Consider the following 16,745-nt stretch of genomic DNA (forward strand, 5'->3'; position numbering starts at 1 on the left):
AATAATACAAAACATAACAAATAGTGGTTTATTTTTTTCTTTCTTAAAATTTAGTGATCGCCTCACAAAACAATATAACACAAAAGAAATCCAATCACAAATAATACAAAACATAACATAGTGGTTTTTTAAATCTCTCTTGCAAATGATCGCCTCACAAAACAATATAAAACAAAAGAACTTCAATCACAAAATAATAGAAAACATAACATAGTGGGGTTTTTATCTCTCCTGCAAATGATCGCCTCACAAAACAATATAAAACAAAAGAAATCAAATCACAAAACAATACAAAACATAACATAGTGGTTTTTTTATCTCTCCTGCAAATGATCGCCTCACAAAACAATATAAAACAAAAGAAATCCAATCACAAAATAATACAAAACATAACATAGTGGGTTTTTGTTATCTCTCTTGCAAATAATCGCATCACAAAACAGAATAAAACAAAAGAAATCCAATCACAAAATAATACAAAACATAACATAGTGGGTCTTTTTATCTCTCCTGCAAATGATCGCATCACAGAACAATATAAAACAAAAGAAATCAAATCACAAAATAATACAAAACATAACAAGTGTTTTTTATCTCTCCTGCAAATGATCGCCTCACAAAACAATATAAAACCAAAGAAATCCAATCACAAATAATACAAAACATAACATAGTGGGTTTTTTATCGCTCTTGCAAATGATCACCTCACAAAACAATATAAAACAAAAGAAATCCAATCACAAAATAATACAAAACATAACATAGTGGTTTTTTTTATCTCTCTTGCAAATAATCGCATCACAAAACAATAAAAAACAAAAGAAATCCAATCACAAAATAATACAAAACATAACATAGTGGGTCTTTTTATCTCTCCTGCAAATGATCGCATCACAGAACAATATAAAACAAAAGAAATCAAATCACAAAATAATACAAAACATAACATAGTGGTTTTTATCTCTCCTGCAAATGATCGCATCACAAAACAATATAAAACAAAAGAAATCAAATCAGAAAATAATACAAAACACTAAATAGTGGTGTTTTTTATCTCTCCTGCAAATGATCGCCTCACAAAACAATATAAAACAAAAGAAATCCAATCACAAAATAATAGAAAACATAACATAGTGGTTTTTTATCTCTCCTGCAAATGATCGCCTCACAAAACAATATAAAACAAAGAAATCAAATCACAAAATAATACAAAACATTAAATAGTGGTTTTTTTTTATCTCTCCTGCAAATGATCGCCCCACAAAACAATACAAAACAAAAGAAATCCAATCACAAAATAATACAAAATATAACATAGGGTTTTTTTTTATCTCTCCTGCAAATGATCGCCTCACAAAACAATATAAAACAAAAGAAATCCAATCACAAAATAATACAAAACATACCATAGTGGTCTTTTATCTTTCATCAATGTAATTATGCAGCATTGGAAATGGTTGCGACATTGTAACCAGCATTATAAATCATAACAAAGACTCCAAAGGGAAATATAGTCTAGTTTCGATAAGGAAAAAGGTTTTATTGCCCAGCCTAAATACATAGACCACTCACAAAATAATAGAAAACATAACATTAAGATTTTTTCTTTCCTAAAACCGATCGCCTCACAAAACAATATAAAACAAAAGAAATCCAATCATAAAATAATACAAAACATAACAAATAGTGGTTTTTTTATTCTTTCTTAAAATTTAGTGATCGCCTCACAAAACAATATAACACAAAAGAAATCCAATCACAAATAATACAAAACATAACATAGTGGGTTTTTTAAATCTCTCTTGCAAATGATCGCCTCACAAAACAATATAAAACAAAAGAACTTCAATCACAAAATAATAGAAAACATAACATAGTGGGTTTATTTTATCTCTCCGGCAAATGATCGCCTCACAAAACAATATAAAACAAAAGAAATCCAATCACAAAATAATACAAAACATAACATAGTGGTCTTTTTATCTCTCCTGCAAATGATCGCATCACAGAACAATATAAAAACAAAAGAAATCAAATCACAAAATAATACAAAACATAACAAAGTGTTTTTTTTATCTCTCCTGCAAATGATCGCATCACAAAACAATATAAAACAAAAGAAATCAAATCAGAAAATAATACAAAACACTAAATAGTGGTGTTTTTTATCTCTCCTGCAAATGATCGCCTCACAAAACAATATAAAACCAAAGAAATCCAATCACAAATAATACAAAACATAACATAGTGGGTTTTTTATCGCTCTTGCAAATGATCGCCTCACAAAACAATATAAAACAAAAGAAATCCAATCATAAAATAGTAGAAAACATAACAAATAGTGGTTTTTTTATTCTTTCTTAAAATTTAGTGATCGCCTCACAAAACAATATAACACAAAAGAAATCCAATCACAAATAATACAAAACATAACATAGTGGTTTTTTAAATCTCTCTTGCAAATGATCGCCTCACAAAACAATATAAAACAAAAGAACTTCAATCACAAAATAATAGAAAACATAACATAGTGGGGTTTTTTATCTCTCCTGCAAATGATCGCCTCACAAAACAATATAAAACAAAAGAAATCAAATCACAAAACAATACAAAACATAACATAGTGGTTTTTTTTATCTCTCCTGCAAATGATCGCCTCACAAAACAATATAAAACAAAAGAAATCCAATCACAAAATAATACAAAACATAACATAGTGGGTTTTTTTTCTCTCTTGCAAATAATCGCATCACAAAACAATAAAAAACAAAAGAAATCCAATCACAAAATAATACAAAACATAACATAGTGGGTCTTTTTATCTCTCCTGCAAATGATCGCATCACAGAACAATATAAAACAAAAGAAATCAAATCACAAAATAATACAAAACATAACAAAGTGTTTTTTTATCTCTCCTGCAAATGATCGCCTCACAAAACAATATAAAACCAAAGAAATCCAATCACAAATAATACAAAACATAACATAGTGGGTTTTTTATCGCTCTTGCAAATGATCACCTCACAAAACAATATAAAACAAAAGAAATCCAATCATAAAATAATAGAAAACATAACAAATAGTGGTTTTTTTATTCTTTCTTAAAATTTAGTGATCGCCTCACAAAACAATATAACACAAAAGAAATCCAATCACAAAAAATACAAAACATAACATAGTGGGTTTTTTAAATCTCTCTTGCAAATGATCGCCTCACAAAACAATATAAAACAAAAGAACTTCAATCACAAAATAATAGAAAACATAACATAGTGGGTTTTTTATCTCTCCTGCAAATGATCGCCTCACAAAACAATATAAAACAAAATAAATCCAATCACAAAACAATACAAAACATAACATAGTGGGTTTTTTTTATCTCTCCTGCAAATGATCGCCTCACAAAACAATATAAAACAAAAGAAATCCAATCACAAAATAATACAAAACATAACATAGTGGGTTTTTTATCTCTCTTGCAAATAATCGCATCACAAAACAATAAAAAACAAAAGAAATCCAATCACAAAATAATACAAAACATAACATAGTGGGTCTTTTTATCTCTCCTGCAAATGATCGCATCACAGAACACTATAAAACAAAAGAAATCAAATCACAAAATAATACAAAACATAACATAGTGGTTTTTTTTTTATCTCTCCTGCAAATGATCGCATCACAAAACAATATAAAACAAAAGAAATCAAATCAGAAAATAATACAAAACACTAAATAGTGGTGTTTTTTATCTCTCCTGCAAATGATCGCCTCACAAAACAATATAAAACAAAAGAAATCCAATCACAAAATAATAGAAAACATAACATAGTGTTTTTTATCTCTTCTGCAAATGATCGCCTCACAAAACAATATAAAACCAAAGAAATCAAATCACAAAATAATACAAAACATTAAATAGTGGTTTTTTTTATCTCTCCTGCAAATGATCGCCCCACAAAACAATATAAAACAAAAGAAATCCAATCACAAAATAATACAAAATATAACATAGTGGTTTTTTTATCTCTCCTGCAAATGATCGCCTCACAAAACAATATAAAACAAAAGAAATCCAATCACAAAATAATACAAAACATACCATAGTGGTCTTTTATCTCTCCTGCAAATGATCGCCTCACAAAACAATATAAAACAAAAGAAATCCAATCACAAAATAATACAAAACATAACATATTGTTATTTATATCTTTCCTGCAAGTGATCGCCTCACAAAACAATGTAAAACAAAAGAAACCAATCACAAAATAATACAAAACATAACATAGTGGTTTTTTATCTCTCCTGCAAATGATCGCATCACAAAACAATATGAAACAAAAGAAATCCAATCACAAAATAATACGAAACTTAAAATAGTGTTTTTTTTGTCTTTCCTGCAAATGATCGCCTCACAAAACAATATAAAACAACAGAAATCCAATCACAAAATAATAGAATACATAAAAAAGACTGTAGAGGGCGGTAATGTGAGTGCGGTACAAAATCCTCACACAGAAATTACACCCTAAATCGTGCATTGCAATTTTTGAAAGGGCAGCACATGTATTGTGTGGTATATAGGAAAAGGGTAGCACAAATTTTGAAAGGGCAACACATGTATTGTGTGGTATATTGGAAAAGGGTAGCACAATTTTTGAAAGGGCAGCACATGTATTGTGTGGTATATAGGAAAATGGTAGCACAGTTTTTGAAAGGGCAACACATGTATTGTGTGATATATAGGAAAAGGGTAGCACAATTTTTGAAAGGGCAGCACATGTATTGTGTGGTATATTGGAAAAGGGTAGCACAATTTTTGAAAGGGCAGCACATGTATTGTGTGGTATATAGGAAAAGGGTAGCACAAATTTTGAAAGGGCAACACATGTATTGTGTGGTATATTGGAAAAGGGTAGCACAATTTTTGAAAGGGCAGCACATGTATTGTGTGGTATATAGGAAAAGGGTAGCACAATTTTTGAAAGGGCAGCACATGTATTCAGTGGTATATAGGAAAAGGGTAGCACAAATTTTGGAAGGGCAGCACATGTATTGTGTGGTATATAGGAAAAGGGTAGCACAATTTTTGAAAGGGCAGCACATGTATTGTGTGGTATATAGGAAAAGGGTTGCACAAATTTTGAAAGGGCAGCACATGTATTGTGTGATATATTGGAAAAGGGTAGCACAATTTTTGAAAGGGCAGCACGTGTATTGTGTGGTATATTGGAAAAGGGTAGCACAAGTTTTGAAAGGGCAGCACATGTATTGTGTGGTATATAGGAAAAGGGTAGCACACAGGGCAGCACATGTATTGTGTGGTATATGTGACCCGGCAGCACAAACGAGCCGTAAATTCCCTAAATTGTATTCTGAGTTATGGTGTAAAATGTGTACGAAGGTCGTATTCATAGGTCACTTAAGCTGGCGCGACATCCGTCTTATTTTGATAGTCACAACACCAATCAATAATCCTATTATTGAAGTGGATAATAAGCTTCTACCTTATGTGGCTATAGAACTTTTAATGGCTCTGGTCTTTGTTTGCTTTTGCTAAATCCTTTTCAAGTGGTGGGTTATTTGTATAGATAAGCATAACCAACAATTAACAATGAGAGAACACTTCTTAAACCTCGCTGACTTGGGGATGATTTGAAATGACCGCCAATTATGACTGTTTGATATTTATTGCCAGCAATGTGGAAAAAGAGACACACATAGAAACGAAAAAAGCTATAATTTTGTTGAAGGCGCAAAGTTTAACTAACCATAACTCCGCTTCTGGATATCGTTTGAAGTCAAATGATATACCATTTTAAGTTTATGATGTTTATTTTTAAACACGAAATAAAACAAAATTGACCGGGGAGGAATTTACGGCTCATTCGCCGTGGACGGTCACATATAGGAAAAGGGTAGCACAATTTTTGAAAGGGCCCTTGTTTAATTTTCAGTTTGCCAGCAATAGTATGCATTTATTTCTTTTGAAATATATATAACAATAAAATCTATTTAGTTTACTACAGAAATTTCACATCATTTACAAAATATAATGAATGTCTGATTTACACAACTCGATTTTAAATCGGCATTTCTTCAAACCCGATTTTCTCGAAAAGTTGTTTATTCGCGGCGCCCCACTATACGCCACTATGGAATACAGACGACGAATTTTGAGAAATGTGCTCCAACTCAAATGTTATCTTTACTACATTGAGCAATATTCTGTGTGTGCATGCAAGCTATGATGAATATCGTATGAAATGGACATGGTAGTCGGTAGTGCATAATTTGAGATGGGTTTTGGTAGGCTTAAACGTTCTTTAATTTCTTAACATCCTGCACATTTTGTCTTTAAAAATAGTTAATAGTTTAGTTTTATGAGTGTAAGTTTGCTTGTCTGAATCAATCCAAATTCGGAGATAATTGCGTTTCAAGACCTGATGCACAAAATGGTGTCACTTCAACCTGTTGTAGCTGTCATCTCATTATTTTTTTTTCTTTAAAAAAGGTTGATTTCTTGATAAAGGAAGGTCTTGTCTATTTACTGACCAATCAGGAAAGAGTTTGGTTAATGTTTCTGGCGGAATCAGGAACTTATTGAAACTAGGTATGAATCTGGCCAATGCAAATACTGCATATCATGGGACTTCCTGCTTTGATGTTTGTTCCCATTGACAATACATGGGTGAATGTACACAACAGTAAATAGGAAATCGTTCTAGTAGCACATTGTATTGACAGTGGACATCCCTACTAGTATGTCAAATTCGGCTCATCAATTTTTATAGGGTAGGTAGTAACGACAAGATAACTGATTATACAGCCTGTCTCAAACAATTGTGCAAGTGGAAAGCGCCACATTTGGCAATTAGTGCAAAAGCCTAAATATTACTTAAATTAGAGACTTACTTCTTTGTTTTGCTAATCCAACTTTGAACTTTGATCGACCACTCCCAACCTCGGAAAAAGTTGTAGGTAGTTTCTGTTCTCGGTGAAATGAGCGCAAAGGATTGACTAATTCGTTTGAGCGCTTATTTTAGCAGACAAAAGGAAATAATTATATGTAAAGACAAAACGAACATAATAGAAGAAATGAAAATAACTTAATATGAGAGAAAACTTATAGAAAATCCACTAGATAACCCAAATTTAGATGTAAAATTATTAGTTATACAGTAGCAAGGTGACTTTAAAATCCAACTTCAAATTATTGTAAAATGATAAAACTCAAGAAATTTAAAACCACGAAGTAAAGTAACATTAAACTACTTTAAGCTTAGAAGTCGACATGTGACGATCGGTAATTAAATATGGGGCGCCGCTTATATGAGCCAAGTACTTTACATAAACGCTGTGATCATACTTATAAGAGCAACAGTTTTCTCGAGGGACGCTTTAAAAAAGGTTTAAAAAACAAGTTTGTTTGGTCATTACATGTTACAGTCACTTACGACACTTTGTGGTATATCATGTTATATATTCAAGTACCCACAAAATAAAGTACCTCAGAAAATAGCTCGCAGTCACCTTTGAATATCCATGCCAATTAGGTACAGGGTAAGTAAATATATTTACTACATGCACAGCTCACGTGTGTCGCGGTTTTCACTCTGCAATGAACTAGGCCAAATTCCAAATGCATTGTTGTTGTTAATTTACTCAAAGTACTTCATTATGGTGTATTTCACAATGCATTCCGGTGTTGATCAAGATGATGGACTGTAGCAAAACACAAAAGTTGTGACAGTGGCACGTACGAATGCGCATTGTCTTACCTCAAGTATAATAATAGTGCTATGTTTTATAAACATCTCAAAAAAGTAACTTAAATAATGGCAATTATGTAAAAACGGATAATTATATTACGCAGAATTAATTTTTGCGCATTTTGACACCTCATTTGATACAATAGCCCAATAAACAATAAAACACCGGTCAATTTAACGTAATGTAGTTAAGATTTGAAAGTTCCACTTACAACAATACAAAAACACTCAGATATCATTACACAGATTTATTTCCATTATATAACTCAATATAATTTACTGCAACTTTCAAATCTTGGGTTACATTGATTTAAATGTAAACTGTGACGTCAATGTTTAGTCAATTGCTACAAATGAGGTGAGAAATAAATTCTGCTTCCAACACATTTAACAGATTTATAATATAAGTCTTCAGAATTGACAATACACTGTGCTGTATGCTAAGCGTATACCGGTATTTTGTCCCAATACCGTCGCTTTTGCTAAACAGAATGAAGCAATGTATATTATCAGCCCTGTATTTTCAAGGAAATGTTTCTTTACAAGCTATTATTGACGCTTGACATGGATAAGGACCACATCAATCCGCCTCGATGTAAGTGCTGCATGTTCATGTATATCCCACTCAAATGACACATACACTTGAAGACACTGGAATATACTTGGCACGGTTTTAGCTTGTCTTAATATTACTTATTAACATAGACCAACTTTCTTTTTTGATAATTTAAGTGTTTTAACATTTCAAAGTAATCCCATTCCATTACACGGTTGAACACGGAAATGTACTGAATTCAAAGAATTCGTGGCGCTCACCACCTGTTTAGAAGCTACATGCTTCATCAATAGCGCATGTTTGATATTTTAAATATTCTTTTTGTAGTGGGAGCAAAGTGTTCTATACTGTAAGGTATTGTTCAAGGACAAAATAAAATCAAGAAAGAATACACAAATAGTTTATATAATAAAAGTTACTGCCTATCAAGTAACAGACATTTTCAAAAGACGTTTTGTTATTAAGTCTCATGAATACATTCTATTTTATATTAAAGCGAATGAAAACAATCGGTTGAGGTATAATGTCACCTAATAATAGACAGCATGCTGGTGAAAAAAAATGCTGTAATACAATACCTTGAGTTGAGATGGGAATTTGAATGTTTTATCATTATCAGTCATTTTCCCTTATCATGTGTCTCAAGTGTATGATGATAATCGTATAAAGGATATCATGATACTGGCTTAGATTTACAGGTAAACATGACACAATAAAGTGATGTGCTCGGATCTGGTTCTTGGGTTTTCAAGTTCAAACCCCGCTGGTAACGATTTGCTTGGCTATTAGCTGGCAATACAAATTGGAAAACTACGTTGGCCGCATAAATATACTAAAATAAGATTTCCGCTGTCACCGTGGCTTATAGAGTCTGATAAATAAATAACGATGACAGCGGAAGTGAAGTTTTAGTTACCTCTCGACCCTAAAATATTACAAGGAGAACGGCTGCTCACCACTGCCCTCAATTCCACGCGTTGCCACATGTGAGTTGTTGATCCATGTTCGTCTTTGCAGGCTTTTCTTCGGGTGTTCCGGTTCTCCTTGTGCTTCTGAAATCTGCCCTCTTCCCATTTCCATGTCCCAACATATCTGGTTGGGATTCCTTTAATTTAGTAGCCGCTGAGCACTATTGGTATAGATAAAATTACTGACCTGCGAGAGCATTCTGGCTCTTTCCATAGCTCCTCTTGATTTGCTGTTGTAAGTTCTTGCTGCAGGTTGGCTAGGGGCCATTCGCATACCCGAACCATATCTAACTTGCTGTTTTGCAACACATTATGTGATGAATTAATATGGAATTTTAACTTATTTTGCCAGATAGACAGAACTAAAGGATTATGATTTCATCAGGCAGGGGCGTAACCAGCCACGACCTTGGTGTAGGGGGTGTGGGTTTGGGGCAAGATTTAAAAATTTCAAATTTGTTGATCAAAAGTAATAGTATTTATGTGCGGGCAAATTCTTGGCTCAACCACTGCAACAGAATATGGTGATACACCGTGTCGAACGTAGCAGTCAAGTCAAGTAACACCACAAAGACAGCCCTGTTGTCATCCATGGATCTGAGAATAGTATTATGAACAGGCAGGAGTGCTATTTCGGTACTGTGAGCAGCCTGATACTCTGACTGCATAGGCTCAACTAGTTTATTGCACTCTACATACTTGGTGACCTGAGCAATCAGTTTACCAAAAAATGTTTCTTCAGCAACCATGTTGGGAGGGGGTCTAGATCACAAAACTTGGAGAGCCACTGCGTTAATGTTTTTGATAACTCTTCTTCAGACACAGCTTCAATTTTGTCAAAAGATCACCGCAATGTGCTAGATGTAGAACATTGAGAAATAATATTCGATGGGGTAGTATGGACAGCATCAATTGTTTCCACTTTATTTTAAGTAATCATTAGCTAATGTAACTAGAGAGCCACTATATGAAAGGTTATAAATATGATAAGCGACCGTTAAGCGAACTCTTGCATACTAATGAGATATATATACTAGGAGATATTTTTGGCGTGATATGACGTCATACAATGTAGGCCGCAACTTAGGATTTGTCTGTGTTTGTTTACTCAAATTATTACTCGTGTTATAAGTTCCGTGGCTGCAGAAGGTGAGGCACACTGGCATTAGCGTTTGATCTCAGGAATTCACCTTATTATTATATTAGGTTTCATGTTCATGCAGTAATGTCTGACATTAGCCTTTTTTTCTTATTTTTACCTGTAATAGTATAGGGTATCAATGAGAATATATCATAATCAATAAGATCAGACTCTGTCATGTGAAAGTTCCAGGTCTTTTATGCTCATATTCTCACAAGATCCTGGCGGGTCTGATTTGTTTTATTTACAAATATTGTTTGCAGCTGGAAAGGTCCTACTGTATTTTTTTCTACTAGATTGCAAACATCGGAAATATAAAAATGAAAAAAAATGATCGTAAAAAAACGTACATGCTAGCATTTTTTTTTTTTTTCTATTTTACACGGTGTAAACAAGAAACTTCATCATTCGTTCAATGCGTCTGTACGAATTCATATCGGGACATTAAAGAACAAAATGCACTCTCAATCTCTCACTAGATCGGTCGGATATTTCCGGATTGTCAATTTGAATGTTTTTTTCACGGATATAAAGCTATATGGTAGCTGGATCTATTTGAATATACGTCAGTAAAAATGCAGCAACTTTAAAATCGCTATGTGAAAACAGTTCTTATGTGTTCAGAGCACCCTTTTGCACTATTTTACTTGACATTAGAGCTTTTGAATGGCTAAAAAAAGAATCAAACGAATGCCCAGGCCAAATATGAGAAACGGAAAAAGCTGTAAACATCTTTTTATTTTTTACTGGCAGCTGGGACATTGGATAGATTGCAAATCGTTCTCCGAGATTCGGTAACGATTTCAGAAATCAACGCACCTTCGGCTTTTACTCACTCTACTGCAAATCTGATTATTCAATTTAGCTTTCATACGCGTGTTTACATTCGCTTTTTTCATTGTATGTCCCACTTTAAAGATTGTTAGGTATCTATCTTCAGTATATATATTTTATCTTGATGTTTTCAGAGCTACGAGCCGTGATATTTATGAGCTACTAAGTATATAAGGTTATGCACGTTAAAGTTATAGCGTGCATTATATATGAAACCACATTCGCCAAAAAGTTTATTTTATAACAACTAAAGTTCGATATGAATAAAGGAATCAACATAAATCAACACTGTGGTTACGTTCGTATCGGCATTTGGTAAGATATTGATAGCATTACCGTTGTTACTTTGGTGACTTAAGGGTCTAATGGAGCAAAATGCTCAAGTGGGAAGTAAGAAAACACCATCTCCGCGTCAATTGGATCAAAGGCTTTCCTGAACTCAATGAATGTTACAGTGAGTGGGAGTTGAATTATTTACTGCTTTAAATGTCGTAAGTGCCACATACGATAGTGTTGCACTCAAATAGAAATAAGTGTAGAGTGCAACACTATCGTATGTGTCACATACGATAGTGTAGCATTCATTGCTAAATTAGGATATGCGTAATATCGGCTCAAATGTCCAATATTGTGTCATTTTATGTTTCTTAGCAAGAGTTAATTTATTTTGGCACATAATATTTACAAGAGCAAGACACCTTTTGCCGTAATATTATCTCTCAAGATGTATTACTGAATCTAAAAATAAAAACCCCGAATTTATCGTCTCTATTGTGTAAACTCTGAAATAATTGTTATTAATATCAGTGATCACCTACCAACCCTATTGATCGATAACAAACCAGTCACAAACCAGTCGACTATGAATAGTAATTATTTCTTTAAAAGAAATCACAGTCCGGATAATATAGAACATTTGAAACAAAAACTTTCTTCTGTAAACTGGAATGAAGAGCTAGATAATAACGATGCTAACGATTGTTACAATAAGTTTGTGAATGTTTTTACCAAAATATATGATGAATGTATACCTATGAAAAATTATAAGTGCAATAACAAAAGAGATCCAAGGCTTCCCTGGATAAGCAGAGGCTTCCTCAAAAGCATAAATACTAAAAATAAGTTGTATAAGAGGTATGTACAGAAACCATGTAATGAAAGGCTTAATACATTCAAGAAAATACAGAAACAAATTAAACAGTTTAATATGAAAATCTAAAAGGGAGTATTACAAAAGGAAATTTGAAACAGTAAAGCATAATTTACGAAAAACTTGGAAAACAATCAATAATATCATTGGCCGTAATAAGAAAAGTAATATTCAAACGCAATTCAAAAGTACACAATTAGGTCATGTGATCTCAGATCCTCAAATGATTTCCGACGAATTTAATGACTTTTTTTACAAGCATTGGGCCAAAATTAGCATTCACAATAGTTACAGATGGGAAGAACTATTATGATTACTTGAAAACACCATCAAATAGTAGCATGTATATGAAACCAGTTGTAAAAGAGGAAATTGTAAAGATTATAAAGATTGTAAAGTTCAACCAAAATAAAAGTGCCGGTCATGATGATATAGGCAATGTTGTTGTCAAAAGGATAGCAAATGAAATATCAATACCTCTCACTGTAATTTTTAATATTTCCATTACTACTGGAAAAGTCCCTGATAAATTGAAGATTGCAAAAGTAATCCCTATCTATAAGAAGGATAGTCATGACGTGTTCTCCAACTATCGACCTGTCTCTGTTCTTCCAGGTTTTTCAAAGATTCTTGAAAGACTAGTGTTCAACAGATGCATGAATTACATTAATAAATACAATATTTTAAATGAAAAACAATTGATCACAGCATTATGTTATACAAGTTAAAGTATTTTGGGTTCAGGGTAAATGTATTAAATTGGTTTACAGATTATTTGTACAATAGGAAACAATATGTATATTACAATTCATGTAAATCCAGCTATATGAGCATTTCGTGTGGTGTACCTCAGGGGTCGATTTTAGGCCCACTACTATTCATACTGTATGTTAATGATATTGTAAATACTACCTCTGTTCTAGAATTTGTTTTCTTTGCAGACGACACTACTATTACCTATTCACACCCAGATATTATATCTAAATTTGATCTCATTAACAAGGAACTAGAAGAGGTCAATAATTGGTTTAAAGCAAATAAGCTGTCTGTAAATGCAAGCAAGACAAATTACATGCTACTCGGTACAAGTCGTAAAACATGTATTTATAATGATAGTGTTAACATTGTATTGGATAACACGAATTTGGAAAGAGTTAAAAATACAAAATTTCTTGGAGTAACTATTGACGAGAACCTGACATGGAAAAATCATATCGATAACATTGAAAAAAACATGTCTAATGGTATAGGAATCATTAACAAATGTACCCGAGCATATTCTATATTCATTATATTGTACACTGATACTTCCTAATGTTAATTGCGGTATTATAGCATGGGGCAGCACTTGTAAAACATACTTAGATAAACTTTTCAAGCTGCAAAAGAGGGCACTTCGAATTGTATCAAATAGTCATTACCTAAGTCATTCCGCTCCTCTGTTTCAGAACTATATAGTACTTAATGTCTACGATACCTATGATCTTGAATTAAGTACTTTTATGTATAAACATTTTACAAATCAACTTCCAGAAGCATTTCAAAAGTATTTTGTAAGGCAGAGTACTCTGCACAAGTACCACACGAGAAATAATGAAGATTACCAGGTTCCTAAATCTAAAACGAATTTCGCTCATAAAACCTTTAAAACAGCGGGTCCAATTAAGTGGAATTCACTTGAGAAACATATAATGAATATAAAGACGATCAAGCATTTCAAAACCAAAGTGAAAGATAATATTATTCTTAATTACATTTAGTATTTTATCTAATTTCCTAGTACGGCTTAAAGTAATTGTGTAGCGTATTATCTGTAATATAGTTAATGTAGTATTGTAGTAATTTTTTTTTGCATATTCTTGATCACAAAACAGGCTCTTTTTGGTTTTTTGTTAGGGTAAATGGGGGTGGGTGGGTTGTGTATTAAAAACATCGGTAGATGTTTTGCCACAAGTTTAAAAAATAACGGTTAGTTCATGAAAAAGAAGAAGTGAAATTTAGCAAAACGCGACGAGGTTTATTTGCCCGTAAGAGAGCTCTATTGTTCCGCTATTGTATCCGCTATTGTATCCACTATTGTATTCTATTCATAAAAAATACTGCAAGAATCGCGGCAATCCCTGATATTGCTGGTGTCTACCGAAGGCGTTTCGCATTTATTAACATTCAAAATGATCCGATACTCTTACATTTATAGACTTATTACCGCTTTTTATATCATATTCAGAAATTGCAATTATGAAAACTACAAACTTTGAAAGTGAAATATATTTACCATCGAAAATATATCATACTTAAATTCTATACAATCTATAGATACCCAACCCAGAAGTGCCCATTTATTTTCTAAATTTTTAAGTGAACACGATAATGCGATTGATTTTCTTACACGTAAAATACGGCCAATTCAGAGAAAAAATCTTGTTTCACGTATAGGGCCAGCTAAGGGCCTGCTATAGACATTTTCTTTTTGTTGGCTGGCCGCTGAGCTACATCTTTTTACTAATTATAGATACGTCAAAACGTGTTCCCATGTTGAAAGTGTACAAGCTATTTGTACTTGCTTTAGAGAGAGCACAATTGAATGAAGACGATTTATTTATGCCAGGATTTCATTTAATATAACTATTTTTTTATTTTAATAATACCCCATACCTAACAAGAACATAAAGAAATATTGTAAAGGCCATACATATACGCACTCATGCATAGGGAGACAAACATGATAAAGTTAATCTGTTCTTTTCATTCTCGTTCATTAACCTTTGGAACATTTCACATGCATGATCTTTGCATCAATCCTTCTCGGCAATCTAGGGCCATAGGCCTATAGTAATTTAAATCGTGAAACCGTAGAACGATCTGTTGGTTGGCATAGATATTGAATAAAAATGAATCCCATCACATCAATTCAAAGCTACACCCTTAACTGGTTACCACTGGCTTAAAATGAATTGACAATAACTTGAAAATTGGACATTTTGAGATAAATCCATACCATGGGTAATGTGAGGCCGCTCTTTTCATTGGTGACATCCTCAAATCACCACCATGCCACCAAATAATGAAAAGTAATTGAACAAAATTGTGTTGTTCAACGATGTTTTAATATAAAATTATACACTGACGTTTCGTACAAAAGTACTTTATCAAAGTGAGCAAAATAGAGAATGTCTGCGAGCGCGGAAAATAAAAATGAGAAACGCGATGTTAAAAGGTGCGTACTAGAAATGGCGCAACACGCAAATTAAAGCAGCGCGAGCGAAAGCAGTCGCAGACAAACTCTAGATATTAAATGAAATGCAAAGAAAGAGGAAGAGAGACTGATGAAAATAAAGGAAGAAAGTAAAGAATGAACAAGAAAGAGAAAATAGAAAGGAAGGAAAAAAGAAAGGAGGAAAGAAAGAAAGGAAGGAAAAAGAAATGAGAAGAAAGAAATAAAGAAAGGAAAAAGGAAAGGAAAGAATGAAAGTAGGCCTATGAAAGAAAGAAAGAAAATAAGAAAGAAAGAAAGAAAGAAAGAAAGAAAAAAGAAAGAAAAAAGAGGAAGAAAGAAAGAAAGAAAGAAAGAAAGAAAGAAAGAAAGAAAGAAGGAGAGAAAGAAAGGAAGGAAGAAAGAAATAATGAAAGAAAGGAAAAAAGCAAGGAAGGAAAATGAAAAGAGAAGAAAGAAATAAAGAAAAGAAAAAGAACTAAAAAGGAAAGGAATAATAAAAGTAGGCCTATGATAGAAAGAAAGAAAAACGAAAGAAAGGAGGTAAGAAAGAAAGAGAGAAAGACAGAAGGGGAGAAAGAAAGAAGGGGAGAAAGAAAGAAAGAAAGAGAGAAAGAAATTAATACAAAAAACTGCTATAATGGAGAGAATGAAGATCTACCAAATGGGCAAGGCGTGACCAAAAGGAAATTAAAGTTTGAATGCAGAAAATTGGACATTAAGTCCGATGCTATCAGGGCCAGCCGTAATGGCATATAGTGTGTATATGAATGGATGAAATAAATTGATTGATTGATTGTATGTTGTTCCTTCAACCAACGCTAGTGATCTGAACCTGGGACCAAGTTTTAAAAAGGGTGAAAAGCCACACAGGAAAGATTTTTTAAACCTTGGCCCCTTTTTACGTTTTGAAACGTTTTTTGGTAGATTGACATTTTGCGGTATATTTTGTTGTTGCTGTTATTTTGAAACTTTTTGTTCTTGCTATGACAGGGGGTTCTTAATACAGGCCATCCGGCCTTCCGAGAACCTCCTCATTCACTGCATATGTTTAATTGTTGTGGTGTTATATTTTATATTTGAATGAAATAAAGATGAATGAATGAA

Source organism: Amphiura filiformis, chromosome 10 (genome assembly GCF_039555335.1).
Source record: "Amphiura filiformis chromosome 10, Afil_fr2py, whole genome shotgun sequence".
Lineage (NCBI taxonomy): Eukaryota > Metazoa > Echinodermata > Ophiuroidea > Amphilepidida > Amphiuridae > Amphiura > Amphiura filiformis.